Source organism: Phyllobates terribilis, unplaced genomic scaffold (genome assembly GCF_046119375.1).
Source record: "Phyllobates terribilis strain yellow unplaced genomic scaffold, ASM4611937v1 Scaffold_1__5_contigs__length_1240528914, whole genome shotgun sequence".
Classification (NCBI taxonomy): Eukaryota; Metazoa; Chordata; class Amphibia; order Anura; family Dendrobatidae; genus Phyllobates; species Phyllobates terribilis.
The window spans coordinates 269,957,329-269,970,746 of NW_027362761.1; the positions used below are offsets into that span (position 1 = coordinate 269,957,329).

At 42.2% G+C, this 13,418-nt stretch overlaps 1 protein-coding gene across 2 annotated transcripts in view; it reads left to right on the top strand.

Annotated features, from left to right (window-relative positions):
* Positions 1 to 8,165: 8,165 nt before the first annotated feature.
* DAO (D-amino acid oxidase) overlaps positions 8,166 to 13,418 on the top strand; it is a 127,963-nt gene continuing 122,710 nt past the window's right edge. The window contains exons 1-2 of one of the 2 annotated variants that reach the window (XM_073672451.1): positions 8,206 to 8,319; positions 8,749 to 8,837. The gene's annotated coding sequence lies outside the window, so the exon portion shown is untranslated. Of the gene's footprint in view, positions 8,320 to 8,748; positions 8,838 to 13,418 lie in introns of both variants that reach the window. The other variant, XM_073672446.1, reaches the window with a different exon arrangement.

The window sequence follows — 13,418 nt, forward strand, 5'->3', positions numbered from 1 at the left end:
CCCCGTACCATCGGGACTGTGATAAAGTTCAATCTGCAGCATGGGTGGGGTTTCATCAGGGATCACCGCACCCCAGGCGACGTCTTCGTGACCAGGAGAGACGTTGAGTCCCACCTACCGGAGGGACACAGAGGTCGTGACCTGTATTTAGGGGACGAGGTCACCTTCACCCGGCATAAGTGTGCCAAAGGACCCTACGCCCTCCATGTGCATCGCCTGACGGAGGAGGAGCTGCGGTGTGAGGAGGAGCAAGAGGACCCGGACGGGTCTGAAACTGAAACCAACCAACAAGAAAGAGCAGGAGGACGCCGTCGTTGAAGTACGGTAGAGAGAGACTGTATAAAGTTGCCCGTCGGGGTACCAAGAACTGTTGCTGCTTAAAATAGTCCCCGTTGGGACCAGCCAAGAGTGAACTGTTAACCCCGTGTGTCCCTATTCCCATTACCTGGCCGATGACTGAGAGCGGCCATATCCCCTTGTATATAGTTGCGCTTCCTAAAGCGCCCCCTACCGGTTTTATAGGAAACCGTGTTTCTTCAAGAGACTGTCGCACTTTACCCGGTCACAAGTTGCACCGTGGCCGGAGGAACAAGAGTGTTATTTATGATAAGTTTTATATGAAAAGTTTATGCTGATAATATATGATGTTTTATATGTTTTATATGTTTATGTTTATGAAAAAAATTGTATGTTTTGGATGTTTTTGTTTATATCTTACAGCCCGAGGACGTGCTGTGGTTTACCAGGGGGGAATGTAGCACCCTGAGGATTCGGCTGCTACAGGGGTATTACACCTCAAGCCAGAGGTGTGATATTCCACTCCCGGGTAAGGATGGAGTGTGGAACTGAGCTCAGTTAGCTGCATGCACTACACACATCCCATTTCCGAGGAACAGACCGATGGTACTCCCACTAGAGAAATGTGCAGGTACGACAGTGTCTGTTCCTGGCTGGAGTGGGAGGGGGGTGGAACATCCCAGTAGTGTAGGGGCAGATAGGGGGAGCAGTCTGGGTAGTGCTAGGAGCTCATTGGGTGCTGGTCACCTGAGCTCACACATAGAGGGAGTATATAAGGTGGGCACCATCTTAGGACAGGGTCTTTTGCAGAGTGAGGTCAGTCTGTCAGAGCAGAGGAGAAGAGCAGCTCCAAGGCCAAGAGAGAGAGAGGAGAGAGAAAGACCCAGAGGGGGAGAAAGAAGGAACTCCAAGAGCCCAAATTAGAACAGAGGGTGAAGAGTTGGCAACAGGGTACCGGATCCCAAGCTGGCAGAGGCTACAGCACACCTTAGCCAGGAACCGGAGGTCGTGGGCAGGATCTGCCACGATCACCCACTAAATCCACCCGGAAGGCAGACCACGAATAGGGTCAGGGAACCCAGAGACAAGGGTTTACCACCAAGAGGCCCGAGGGAGCCGGACATAGGTGGATACCTGGTGGGGAAGGCCAGAGAAGAGGACAGGACAGAAAGGGAGCTCAGGACCACGCTCCAGAATCACCTGGGGGTTGGCTGAGTCCAGGACCTGGTGGACGCAGCACGGCTCGGGTGGTCACTTAAGGCCGGAGTGACCAGAACAACTGCAGTAAGTAAACAAACCCTGAACTGCACAGCCCGACTCTGAGTCTCATTTCCATCCTCGCTGCACCACCACAACCCCCATCCTCTGCAACTGACCCCCTGAGGCTATACCCCTCCCGTTGGGGGTTATACTACCTGAGCTGCACATACATCACCAGCCTCAGCGGACCCTGCTGCAGCGGCGGCCGTATTGACCGCAATTCAACGGGTGGCGTAGTCGACACAAAAGAACATCTAGTAACATCATAAGGACTGCCACACACTGAGCTTGACACCCTGGGCACGGACCGGGTCACAGCCACTCGGAGACTACAACCCCCATCTGATCCGGCTCCGGGTATCCCCAACAACACTGGCCCAGGGGGCGCGTCACAGTTATTTGAAAATTGTGCAATATTTGGAATTATTCACATTATTAATTTTCCAAACATATTCACTGAATATTTAACTTCTAAAACTTGCATCATAAACAACAAAATCTATTAAAGGTCTTGCGGAACGTGGTGAAGCCTGTGTGTTGTATACAACAATGCGTAGCAGGCTTCACCACGTCCCGCACAACCTCTAGTGATTGAAATATTGAGGGGCCCCACTATGAAGTTTTGCCCCGGGGCCCCGAAGTTTACAGTTACGGCACTGTCCCCACCTGCAGAACCACTCCTTTATTGAGTGTCTTGATAATTGACAATAATTTCCATCTATTGTCTATTCCATTTGCACAACAGCATGTGAAATTGATTGTCAATCAGTGTTGCTTCCTAAGTGGACAGTTTGATTTCACAGAAGTGTGATTTACTTGGAGTTATATTCTGTTGTTTAAGTGTTCCCTTTATTTTTTTGAGCAGTGTATATTTCTATCTTGCATACTGAAGTCCCCTTAGACTTTTTTTTCCTATGCTTTGCTAATGACTTTATATTCTGATCCCCGTTTGAAGGGGTATTGACATACTCTGATATTAATACCTAGTACGACATCATACTCTTGTACATGGTATATAGTGACACATGGTTGTTTGACACTAATGTTGTCTGCTACACATTCCTCACCGCCCTAAAAAAATTGTAATTTTTATGCATGTCGCATTCGAGCTTACAGCCCCATAAACACTGCTGAAATATTATTAAAATAGGGGTTATTCTTTCATGCACTTGTTGAATTTTTAAGTTTACAGCACTAGCACTTTCTATCTGTCCCTTTATAACAATAAGGCCAGAAGGGACAGTTGTCAAGGAGCGGGGGCGCCACTGGCATAGGATTGCGGTGCCAACCTCCACAGTCAGGCAGGAGCGAGTGTGAGGAACTTATAGGGGACATTGGTTAGTCCTTTTTTATATCTATATTTATTATCACTTGGGTGTTGTGTCTTCTGTATATTTTATTGAGTAAATATTAAATACATTACATTTAGTATTTATATAAGTATGGTTGTTATACAGTGATTTTGTTCTAGTGAGTGAGTACTGTACATATCACTTTACAGTGAATCAGCATTTTCAGTATGCCGGCAGGGGGCACGCATCATTTCATGCACCCATCAGCACCCTGGTCGCATGATAGCAGGGCGCAGATGAGTTGCCATGCCATCCGGGGTCTGCTGAAGGCCCTGTGTCTGTCATGACAGATCTCCTGCTTCTAGCTGGTGTTCATAGGAAACCATAATTTTGCTGTATATAGCAGTACTGTGGTATTGCTGTACATAGCAAAAGTGATAGGATGATCGCAGGTTCATGTCCTCTAAGGAGACTAACAGATACAGTGAAAAGAAAAACAAATAAAAAATATATATACAGGTGCATCTCACTAAATTAGAATATCATCAAAAAGTTAATTTATTTCAGTTCTTCAATACAAAAAGTGAAACTCATATATTATATAGAGTCATTACAAACAGAGTGATCTATTTCAGGTGTTTATTTCTGTTAATGTTGATGATTATGGCTTACAGCCAATGAAAACACAAAAGTCATCTCAGTAAGTTAGAATAATTAGCAAAAACACCTGCAAAGGCTTCCTACGCATTTAAAAAGGTCCCTTAGTCTGTTGCAGTAGGCTCCACAATCATGGGGAAGACTGCTGACTTGACAGATGTCCAGAAGGCAGTCATTGACACACTCCACAAGGTCCCAGAGTTCCAATTTTTATTTGGAAATCAAGGTCCTAGAGTCAGGAGGGATAGTGGAGAGGCCACAATCCAAGCTGCTTGAGGTCTAGTGTGAAGTTTCCACGATTAGTGATGGTTTGGGGAGCGATGTCATCTGCTGGTGTAGGTCCACTGTGTTTTATCAAGACTAGTGTTGAGCGAGCACTAAAATGTTCGGGTGCTCGAAGATCGGACCGAGCTCACCGTGATACTCGGGTGCTCGACCCGAGCAACGAGCCCAATGTTAGTCTATGGGAGACCTGAGCATTTTTGCGGTGGCACCCCCGGCAGTCTGTAGAAAGCCTAAAAAGTGCCCAAAACGATAGTGACAGTGCTCAAATGACATGGGGACAGCATGGAGATCGCCCCAGGAAGCATTTCTGACCCCCAGGTCACTGCTGTCAACAACGTGGTCAGAGGTATTAAGCCACTTTTACGGGTTCACAATAAAACGTTCAAAACTGAAACTGTTTTCCTGTGAAATATGTTAAGGAACATCCTTTCCAGGGTAATGACTTGTGTATAAGGTAAAATAACCAAAACCAAAAATACTCCTCCATACCTTGGGCTATGTTCACAAGTAGCATTTTTTATGCGTTTTTGCACTTTTGTATTGCTTTCAACCGTGACAAATGCATTCACCGGGAAATGTCATTTTAACATTTTACAACCTTATCTGGCCATGTGCTGTGTGACACATGCATACAGTGCTGAAAAGACATGGGAACAGAATGGGGAAGACCCCTGGAAGCATCTCTGACACCTAGGTCACTGTCTAAAAGTGTGCCCATCAGAAGTGATCCTTGCCGCATCAGAAGATGCAGACTTGCAACTATCCCTGTGCATGTCCTTGTCTATCTGGGATGGATATTAGTCCTCAGAAGGACTGTTTGTTTGATTTGGCAGGCTTTAGAGACCGTACACTACCTATTTCGCAGTATAAATCTCTCCCTAGCTCAGCAGCACTCTCCCTACACTGTCTGATCCGGAGCAACTGTGTCCAAGATGGCGGCGCCCGGTTTTAAATACTCGAGGTGACGCCGTGATGCCAGCCAATCACTGTAATGCCACAACCAACATGGCTGCGGCATGACAGTGACTGGCTGGCAATCCCTGCATGTTCATTGGCTCTGTAAAGAGCGCCAAACATGCAGGGCGGAGACCCGAGCTCCCGCCCGAGTAACCCGGAAATGCTCGGTGCTCGCCAAGCATCCCGAGTAGTGAGATGCTCGGGCGAGTACCAAGCAGTGTTGAGCATGCTCGCTCAACACTAATCAAGACCAAAGTCAGCGCAGCCGTCTACCCGCAAATTTTAGAGCACTTCATGCTTCCCTCTGCCAACAAGCTTTTTGGAGATGGAAATTTCATTCTCCAGCAGGACTTGGCACCTGTCCACACTGCCAAAAGTGCCAATACCTGGTTTAAAAACAACAGTATCACTGAGCTTGATTGGCCAGCAAACTTGCCTGACCTTAACCCTTTAGAGAATCTATGGGGTACGGTCAAGAGGAAGATGAGAGACACCAGACCCAACAATGCAGACAAGCTGAAGGCTGCTATCAAAGCAACCTGGGCTTCCATAACACCTCAGCAGTGCCCCAGGCTGATCTCATACATGCCACGCCACATTGATGCAGTAACTGATGCAAAAGGAGCCCCGACCAAGTATTGAGTGCATTTACTGAACATACATTTCAGTAGGCCAACATTTCAAATTTCAAAATCATTTATCAAGCTGTTATTATAAAGTATTCTAATTTACTGAGATATTGACTTTTGTGTTTTCATTGGCTGTAAGCCATAATCATCAACATTAACAGAATTAAACACTTGAAATAGATCACTCTGCTTGTAATGACTCTATATAATATATGAGTTTCACTTTTTGGATTGAAGAACTGAAATAAATTAACTTTTTGATGATATTCAAATTTTTGAGATGCACCCGTATACACTGTGTTCCAAATTATTATGCAAATAATATTTTCTCAGATTTTCCCAAATTACCTATATGAATTGCAGTCATTGTAATTTTCCAGTCAAATAACTATTAAAGTACAATTGAAAGGTTTTTGTACAAACTGCCTATGATAACAGTATATTTTTAAAAAAAATAAAAAACTCAAACTGCACTCAAAATGCATGTTCCAAATTATTATGCACAGCAGAGTTTTCAACCTTTTCATTTTAATAAAGAACAAAAAAATGGTCATTTTTGAAATTATAAGCATTAACAGGTTATTAGAAACTGAAATCAAACAGTTTTCAACTCAAAACTTTATTCTAGGTGATGTTACATTTGCACATAGGACCGCTTGTTCGAAAGGAGCTTCTGAACTCTCTCGTCCATTGAATTTGTCAGGTTTTGGATGGTTTCTGCTTCAATTGTTTTGCATGAGGACAGAATACCCTCCCAGAGCTGTTGCTTAGATGTGAACTGCCTCCCGCCATCATAGACACTCCTTTTGATGATGCTCCAGAGGTTCTCAATGGGGTTGAGGTCAGGGGAGCATGGGGGTCACACCATAAGTTTGTCCCCTTTTATGCCCATAGCAGCCAGAGATGCAGATGTGTTATGTGCAGCATGAGACGGGGCATTATCATGCATGAAAATGATCTTGCTGCGGAATGCACGGTTCTTCTTCTTGAACCATGGAAGGAAGTGCTGTTTGAGAAACTCAACATACATTATGGAGTTCATCTTTACCCCTTCAGGGATCCTAAAAGGGCCGACAATCTCTCTCCCCATGATTCCAGCCCAAAACATTACTCCACCTCCTCCTTGTTAGCGCCGTAGCCGTGTTTGCATGGGGTGTCCATCAACCAGCCATCCTCCACTCCATCTATCTGGACCATCGAGATCATTTCATGCATGATAATGCTCCGTCTCATGCTGCACATAACACATCTGCATCTCTGGCTGCTATGGGCATAAAAGGGGACAAACTTATGGTGTGGCACCCATGCTCCCCTGACCTCAACCCCATTGAGAACCTCTGGAGCATCATCAAAAGGAGTGTCTATGATGACGGGAGGCAGTTCACATCTAAGCAACAGCTCTGGGAGGGTATTCTGTCCTCATGCAAAACAATTGAAGCAGAAACCATCCAAAACCTGACAAATTCAATGGACGAGAGAGTTCAGAAGCTCCTTTCGAACAAGCGGTCCTATGTGCAAATGTAACATCACCTAGAATAAAGTTTTGAGTTGAAAACTGTTTGATTTCAGTTTGTAATAACCCGCTAATGCTTATAATTTCAAAAATGACCATTTTTTTGTTCTTTATTAAAATGAAAAGGTTGAAAACTCTGCTGTGCATAATAATTTGGAACATGCATTTTGAGTGCAGTTTGAGTTTTTTATTTTTTTTTAAATATACTGTTATCATAGGCAGTTTGTACAAAAACCTTTCAATTGTACTCTAATAGTTATTTGACTGGAAAATTACAATGACTGCAATTCATATAGGTAATTTGGGAAAATCTGAGAAAATATTATTTGCATAATAATTTGGAACACAGTGTATAAAAGTTAAAATCATCACCTATTTGTCCTATTAAAAATAAATAAAAAAAATACATGTATGTGGTATCGTTACATTTGTAAAAGTCCGATCTATGAAAATATATCCTGATCGGCAAATTGCGTAATGAGAAAAACAATCGAAACGCTGGACTTACGTTTTTTCTGCTGCTGCAACACTGTAAAAAAATAAAATAAGGGGGACTATTATTATTATTATCCTCCCCAAACTAGTGTAAAATAAACATCAGCTCATGCCACAAAAATAACCCCTCATTCAGCCCCATCAACCAAAGATTTAAAATATTACTGGTCTTGAAAGATGGTGACACCAGCAATAATTTTTTTTTTTTTACAAATTTCCAAATTATTTTTCGCCATGTAAATAAAAATCTTCGGAATCATACTGACCTGGAGAATTATATTGCCAGGTAATTTTTACCGTATAGTGAACATGGTAAATAAAAAATCCCAAAAAATGTTGAAATTGTACTTTTTTCGCAATTTTGTCGCACTTGGCATTTTTTTTTACCACTTTCCCGTACATCACATGATAAAATGGATGATGGCATTGAAAAGTACAACTCATCCCGCAAAAAAACCCAAATCCTCATATGTATATGTCGACAGAAAAATAAAAAATTTATGGCTCTTGGAAGTAGAAGAGGAAAAAGCAAAAACGGAAAATAACCATGTCAGGAATGGGTTAAACATAAGAACGCATGGGCAATGTATGCTAATATATGTCTATACAGTGAGATAGGTCTGGGTTTTCCATCAGTCATTCATAGGGAAATACTCCTGAATGATGCATGGAAAGTTTAAATGCAGTGTGAATAGAGCCTTATCTATTGGTTGTTAACTCTGGGAAGTTTACCGGGGATAATAATTAATATATTACATGGTAATACAGTCCTCTGTATTTGGCGCTGTGTAAATATTACATTGTGACATGTGACCGGAGCAACCTTTGCCCATTTTTATAACTTAACCTTTGGTCGTTATTATTGGTGTATAAACGGAGGACTGTGTCTGGCATGTACAGACCGCCTGCTGCTGTTTTGCTGAACATTTTACAAGTAAGTTTTTACACTGCTCTATATTGATATTGGTGTATGCATTGTATTATAAGCCTGTGCTATACTGGGCCGATATGTGCCATGTGTGGGCAAGTCTCTGCAGTATCAAGTCTATGAAGGCAATAAAATGCAGATAATAATCTCAGTGATCCTGATGTCCAGAAGTATCATGGAGTATTATACTAGTATCAAAGTAGCTAGAACGTCCTATATGCAGATTCTGTTGTATCAGCAATATCTGAACACCGGAGATCGTCCATCATGCAGCATTTTCAGACTTTGTGATCTCGCTTTGTAAATTGCTTTGTGGTGTACACTATCACCACAGGTGCCTCATTCTCATCAGTTTTTTGGTACATTTTTGATGTTGCAGATTTTCTGCACCCATTAAGTAAAATAGGTTACTTGTATTTTTTAAAAAATATGCAGTGTCAAGAAACCAAAAATTCATCATGGGAATGTAGCCCAATACTTCTGAACCAGAGGCTGCCTATTGATATTAGAAGCTGACTTCTAAGGTAAGGAAATGTAAAAATGACTTTTTGCCCTATCGATATCTGTAAATGTATTATTTACCTATTGGAATGCAGATTTGACTCCATTACACATACCTGCTTAATTTAGTGGAGGTTAAATGATTATTCCGCTAAGTAGAAGTTATCACTTTTCATAGAATAGGTGATTACATTTAGAACAATTTGGGGTCAACTGCTGGGATCCCCAACGATCACCTGAGCGGGGCACTTTTGTCCTAATTGGAATGGAGCAGCAGTGCACATGTCCGACAGTCACTCCATTCATTCTCTGCAGGACAACTGGAGAAAGCTGAGAACATAGCTCCTGCCGCACTAGACAGGAGGAAATGGGCGGTTGTGCTGTTCTGTATTGCTCCAGCCCTGCCTCTTTGTAACATCACTGTAGCACGTGATCTGGACGGGAGACCGCCCACTTCCTCCTGTCTAGTTAGGCCATAGTGAATTCATGATGGTGCAGCTGATCCCTGCCTTGCGACTCCGCTGCATGCCGTGCAACCCCACTCCCTGCCGTGTGACCCCGCTCCATCACCGCCTCACACCACAGTCAGCATTATAACAGGTACATTCAGACTGTAAGACACACACCCTTTTTTCTCCCAAATTTTTTGGGGAAAAAAGTGCGTCTTATAGTCTGAAAAATATAATATGTCCCTCATCCTGGTATACAGTATAGACCAAAAGTTTGGACACACCTTCTCATTTAAAGATTTTTCTGTACTTTCATGACTTTGAAAATTGTACATTCACATTGAAGGCATCAAAAATATGAATTAACACATGTGGAATTATATGCTTAACAAAAAAGTGTGAAACAACTGAAAATATGTCTTATATTCTAGGTTCTTCAAAGTAGTCACCTTTTGCTTTGATGACTGCTTTGCACACTCTTGGCATTCTCTTGATGAGCTTCAAGAGGTAGTCACCGGAAATGGTCTTCCAACAATCTTGAAGGAGTTCCCAGAGATGCTTAGCACTTGTTGGCCCTTTTGCCTTCACTCTGCGGTCCAGCTCACCCCAAACCATCTCGATTGGGTTCAGGTCTGGTGACTGTGGAGGCCAGGTCATCTGGCGTAGCACCCCATCACTCTCCTTCTTGGTCAAATAGCCCTTACACAGCCTGGAGGTGTGTTTGGGGTCATTGTCCTGTTGAAAAATAAATGATGATCCAACTAAACGCAAACTGGATGGAATAGCATGTCACTGCAAGATACTGTGGTAGCCATGCTGGTTCAGTATGCCTTCAATCTTGAATAAATTCCCAACAGTGTCACCAGCAAAGCACCCCCACACGGTGGTTGGAACCAAAAATCTCAAATTTGGACTCATCAGACCAAAGCACAGATTTCCACTGGTCTAATGTCCATTTCTTGTGTTCTTTAGCCCAAACAAGTCTCTTCTGCTTGTTGCCTGTCCTTAGCAGTAGTTTCCAAGCAGCTATTTTACCATGAAGGCCTGCTGCACAAAGTCTCCTCTTAACAGTTGTTGAAGAGATGTGTCTGCTGCTAGAACTCTGTGTGGCATTGACCTTGTCCCTAATTTAAGCTGCTGTTAACCTGCGATTTCTGAGGCTGGTGACTCGGATAAACTTATCCTCAGAAGCAGAGGTGACTCTTGGTCTTCCTTTCCTGGGGCGGTCCTCATGTGAGCCAGTTTCTTTGTAGCGCTTGATGGTTTTTGCAACTGCACTTGGGGACACATTCAAAGTTTGCCCAATTATTCGGACTCACTGACCTTCATTTCTTAAAGTAATACATGGCCACTCATTTTTCTTTACTTAGAATTTGTATTATGGCAAGAAAAAAGCAGCTAACAGTCTATTCAGTAGGACTATCAGCTGTGTATCCACCAGACATCTGCACAACACAACTGATGGTCCCAACCCCATTTATAAGGCAAGAAATCCCACTTATTAAACCTGCCAGGGCACACCTGTGAAGTGAAAAACATTTCCAGTGACTACCTCTTGAAGCTCATCAAGAGAATGCCAAGAGTGTGCAAAGCAGTCATCAAAGCAAAAGGTGGCTACTTTGAAGAACCTAGAATATAAGACATATTTTCAGCTGTTTCACACTTTCTTGTTAAGTATATAATTCCACATGTGTTAATTCATAGTTTTGATACCTTCAGTGTGAATGTACAATTTTCAAAGTCATGAAAATACAGAAAAATCTTTAAATGAGAAGGTGTGTCCAAACTTTTGGTCTGTACTGTATATATCCCCCACCCTGGTGTATATCTCCATCATCATGGTATATATGTTCCTCCTCCTGGGCGCACATTCAGCTGAAGTATTTGTTGGCGTCAGGGGCCCCTCACCCGCTGGTTGCGGTGGCGACCTCTGCGACTGCGGTAGTTACGCCCCTGTCTATATGGTCTCTGGATCAATCTTTTGTTATCACTGAGAACAAGACAAAAAATGAAGAGGATAGACATCTATTCCAGCCTCCATTGCCATCTTCCTCTGCACCATGATAGCCTTTGAGAGCGGTGGTATGAGGTCAATGGAAAACATGTAGCTGGACGTTTTTCAACAGAACAATCCTAAGCCGCATATTGCCCGTGCTACTATGAACAGCCCCAATGGCCTTAATATGTTACCATGGCCTGCAGCGTCTCCGCACTTGTCTCCTATCAAGCACAACTGAGACATCATTGGTCAGCAATTGCAAACGGAGCTGCCAGCAGCGGATCTTGATGATTTGCGTGCCCAACTGCATTCAGTGTGGCAGAACATTCCTCAGACAACCATTAATAACCTCATTGAAAGCAGCCAAGGTGTGTAAGTGTGTATATTTCTGTAAGTGGCGCACATACTCAGTGATGAATAAATTCAGATGTTTCCATTCTTTCATCATTTGCATATTATTAACATGTCTAAACCCCGTGCTTCTCAGAATTCTATAATAATAATAATAATAATAATTTTTATTTATACAGCGCCAACATATTCCGCAGCACTTTACAATTAAGCGGGGACATGCACAGACAATAAATTCTACAACTTATCTTTCTAGGTTTTCAATTTGATCATATATATATATGTGTGCATGTGCTGCATTAGGGAATTATTAATTTCAGCAGTTTAAGACACTTAGCTTTTATAATCATTACCCTGCTATATACTTTGCTGAATTTCACTACTTTGGATTTAATATTAAACTTACTGTGAGACACAGAAAAGCTGTGTTCACATATTACACAAGTCAAGGTCAGATAGATCTTGATTTACACAATGTATGATTGTTGCCAGTTTATCACCAATATTACAGACATTTATATGCAATATTCAAGTCTTCAAAACATGAAGCTGGTTTGAAATATGTCATCTTTAAAAACCTACATAGACAGTTAGGTCCAAAAATATTTAGCCGGCGACACAAGTTTTCGCATATTAGCTGTTTATCAAAACATATTCATTATACAGTTGTATAATCAATATGGGCATAAAGTGCAGACTCTCAGCTTTAATTTGAGAGTATTTACATTTTAATTGGAGTAAGGGTTTAGGAATTTAATCTCTTTAATATGTAGCTGCCTCTTTTTAAAGGGACTAAAAATAATTGGACAATTATCTCAAAAGTTCTTTAATGGGTTGCATGACCTATTCCCTCATAAATCCATTATCAATTAAGCAAGTACAAGGTCTGGAGCGGATTCCAGGTGTGACATTTGCATTTGGAAGCTGTTTCTCTGAACCCACAACATGCGGTCAAAGGAGCTCTTAATGGAAGAGAAACAGACCATCTTTAGGCTGCAAAAAAAGGAAGAAATCCATCAGAGCTAGTTGAAATGTTAGGAGTAGCTAAATCAACAGTTTGGTATATTCTGGAAAAAGAAGAGTGCATTGGTGAGCTTGGGAACTCAAAAAAGCCTTATTGTCCATAAAAGAAAATAGTCGTGGATGATCGCAGAATCTTTTCCATGGTGAAGAAAACCCCTTCATAACATCCACTCAAGTGAAGAGCACTCTCCCGGAAATAGGTGTTTTAGTATCTAAGTCTACCACAAAGAGAAGACTTCATGAGAGCAAATACAGAGGTTTCATCACAAGGCTCAAACCATTGATCAGCCTTAAAAATAGGCCATATTTGATTTGGCAAAAACAAAAAAAAATCTAGCAAAGCCAGCCCAGTTCTGGAACTGCATTCTTTTGACAGATGAAACTTAGGCTGTGTACCCACAATGCGTTTTTGGTGCTGTTTTTTTGGTGCGGATTTGCAGCGCGGAAATGCTCTAGAAACGCATTGCATACCTTATCCCATGACTTCCTATGACATTCTGCAAGTTCTGTGCACATGGTCAGGATTTTTTCTGCACGGATTTTACTCGCAGAAAAAATCCGGACATGACCAATTCTTGTGCGTTTCTGCATGCTTATTTGCCTATACAATGCATTGGAAAAACGCATAGCAAATACGCATGCAAAAATGCATAAAAAACGCATGTAAAAACCGCATGCGTTTTTCTGCCAAGGAGATGCAGAAATGCTCAGGAAAATTTCTGTTTCATTTGTGCATTGTGGGCACTAAGCCTACGATCAATCTGTACCAGAGTGATGAGAAG